Here is a 3,020-nt window from a genome sequence, read left to right on the forward strand (position 1 = left end):
GGAATTCTGGGAGTTGGAGCATGTGGGGCCCAGAGCAGAATTCCATAGCCTTGAGCCAGGATGCTGGAAAGCGGTGCCAAACCGGGCTATTTCTCCTTTGACTAAATACGGAACCGAGAGGCGGCTGCGCTTCGGATGGGAAAGAAATCCAGCCCGGCCAAATGCTCCCTTTCAGAGGCCAAAACCAAGCCTTTCACGCTCTCAGCTGTGATTCTTCTTCGCGGTCCTCAGTTGGCCTTGAGCCAGCGGTGCGATGCTGCAGCAAAGGAGGCGAGCGCGATCCCCGCCTGCCTTCAAGGGAAGGAGAGTCCTCCAACCTGGAGCTCGGGCTTCAGTCCTGGGCGCCTCCTTTGAAGAAGCAGAGAGAGAAAATGGTGCCGGTCCAAGACATTTCTTTTAACTGACCTCCTCCGGCCTTTGAAGCCTCGCAGGGTTGGTTTTCTCCGGGGGGGGGAGAGGGAGGGAGGGGGGCTTGCTTTGAGCTCCTGATTTTGAAGTTGGTATGTTTTAAATTGAATATTTGTAATGGTTATTTTGTTGTTTTTTGCGGTTTCAATTGTTGTTCTTCATGTGTTTTACTTCTGTTTCAGCCGCCTTGGGCCCCACTTTGGGAGAAAGGCGGGATAAAAACAAAACTAGTCATAAGAAGAATAACAACCAGGAGGAGAGACGGAAGGGGCTGAGATGGTTTTGTTTCCCTAAGGCTGCATCCACACTGGAGAAAGAACCCGGTTTGGCACCGCTTTAACGTTGTCTGGCTCAAGGCTATGGAATTCTGGGAGTTGGAGTTTGTTGTGGACCCTGGCCCCACAACATATTCCAACTCCCAGAATTCCATAGCCTTGAGCCAGGGCAGTCGAAGCGATGCCAAACCGGATTATTTCTGCAGTGTGGATGCAGTCCAGGAGGGAGAGCCTCCGGCTTTAGAGCCTCAGGAGCAGCAAGAGCAAGAAGAAGAAGAAGAGCCAGAGCCTTGGGAGCCCTTCCTAACCCTTGGGCCTTAGGACCCCCTTCCCAAACCCCCCCCCCCCCAAGTCCGGCTCCGAAAAGGGGCAGACAGACCCGGAGAGGAGATTCGCATTCGGGTCCCTTTGGATCCGGGGGGCTCAAAGAAAGTGCCCCTTCCCCACTTTTATGTACAGCGCTGTGTACATTTACAGCGCTTTATAAATAAAGGAGGATTATTATTATTATTATTATTATTATTATTATTATTTTGTCCTCCTCCCCCCGGCAGGGACCCCCGCCCCAAAAGCCCCTCAGCCCCAATTCTTTCGATCAGGGTGCATTGAGGGAGACCCCCGACGGCCCCAAAGACCCCCCCTCCCGCTGGAATCCGTTTTCCCTTTGGGGGGTCTCCTTCCTTCCTTTCTCCCTTCCTTCCTTCCCTCCTTCCGGGGGTCTCCCTTGTCTTCTGGCTCCTCGAGGGACGCCTCCAAGACACGCGAGGCAGCCCCCCCCCACATTTATGGGACACCCCCCCCCCGTTCCTTCCCTTGCCTCTCTTTGGGAATCTCCGCTTCGGCCTCTCTCCCCTCGCCGAGTTTTTTTTTGGGGAGGGCCTTCGAAGGCCGACCGCGAAGGACACCGATTTCGGGGGGGGGGGGGGGGGGGGCTGTGGGTCCGGCCTTTGCGGCGCTCCGTCTGAGCTCCCCCCCCCAAGAAATCCCCTGAATAAAGGCGTTTCGTGGTCGGCAAAGGGGGCTATTTCGAAAGACACTCCCAGGGGAATGGCAGGAGATTCGGATGGAAGGGAGGAAGGATGGAAAGAAGGGTAGGAAGGGAGGACGGGCAGAAGAAAGGAAGGAAGGATGAAAGGAAGGAAGGGAGAAAGGATGGAAAGAAGGGTAGGAAGGAAGGAGAGAAGGAAGGGAGGACGGGCAGAAGAAAGGAAGGAAGGATGAAAGGAAGGAAGGGAATAAGGAAGGGAGAAAGGATGGAAAGAAGGGTAGGTAGGAAGGAAGGAGAGAAGGAAAGGAGGACGGGCAGAAGAAAGGAAGGAAGGAAGGGAGAAAGGATGGAAAGAAGGGTAGGTAGGAAGGAAGGAGAGAAGGAAGGGAGGACGGGCAGAAGGAAGGAAGGAGGGAAGGAAGGTCTTTTTCCGCCCCACAAACCGCCTTCATCCAGGATCCGTCTTCCGGGGGGGGGCTTAATTCCGCTCAACGAAAACGGCCGGAGAGCCCCCCCCTTCTTTGTTTGAAGGTCCTTTCCTTCAAACCCGGTTCCCAGCCGCTCTCCTGGAAGGAAAGGGCACCGAGAAGGGGCTTCCTGGGGCCCGAGGAGCAGAAAGGGACCGAAACCTCCCCAAACCCCGGGATTGGGGTCTGGCAGCGCTGGGCCCTGGATCCCCCGGACTAGGCAGCAGCGCTGACCGCCGCCCTTCGAGGGGAGGCTGCTGGGCCTTGGCTGGGGATCGGGGCCCTGGCAGGGAGGGGGGGCTAGTCCCGAGGGGGCGGGGCTTGTGGGCTGGGGTTCCCTGGCCCCGCCCCTCCAGCCCTGCGGCGCCGGAGCCCCTTCGGAGGAGTCCGACCGAGGGCAGAACGCGGACTAGAAGAGCGGACGGCGAGCCCCAGGCCCCTACGTCCGGATCCCATGGAGGCCTCCCCCTCGGGCCCCGGCGGCGGGGAGGCGGAGGCGGGGCGGCTGGTGGGCCCCGGGAGGCAGCGCGGACCCCCCTCCGCCGCCTCCTCCGGCCTCCGGCTCCAGAGGTAAGGCAGCCCCGCCGCCGGGCCCCTTCCTCCTCTCCTTCCCTCCCTCCCTCCCTCGCTCGCTCTCTCTCTCTCTCTCTGCCGTCGGGGCTCTGCGGGGGAAGGGAGGAGGGCGCCCCGGGAGGGAAGGCCGGACGGAGGCAGCCCCGCCGCTGCGGCGGCTGCTGCGGAGGAGGAGAGGAGAGCAGGGCCCTTCGCTGCGCCAAAGCTGCCCCGCCGCAGAGGGCTCTTCGGCCCAGGAGGGAGGCGGCCGGGGGCCAGGGCTCGGGCTGCCCTGCCTGCCTGCCTTCGGCCTCCTCGGGAATGGCCCCC

At 60.3% G+C, this 3,020-nt stretch overlaps 1 protein-coding gene across 2 annotated transcripts in view; it reads left to right on the forward strand.

Annotated features, from left to right (window-relative positions):
• Positions 1-3,020, forward strand: part of TRIM54 (tripartite motif containing 54) — a 192,486-nt gene that overhangs the window by 2,373 nt on the left and 187,093 nt on the right. The gene's annotated exons all lie outside the window — the stretch shown is intronic.

This window comes from Sceloporus undulatus, chromosome 1 (assembly GCF_019175285.1).
Source record: "Sceloporus undulatus isolate JIND9_A2432 ecotype Alabama chromosome 1, SceUnd_v1.1, whole genome shotgun sequence".
Classification (NCBI taxonomy): domain Eukaryota; kingdom Metazoa; phylum Chordata; class Lepidosauria; order Squamata; family Phrynosomatidae; genus Sceloporus; species Sceloporus undulatus.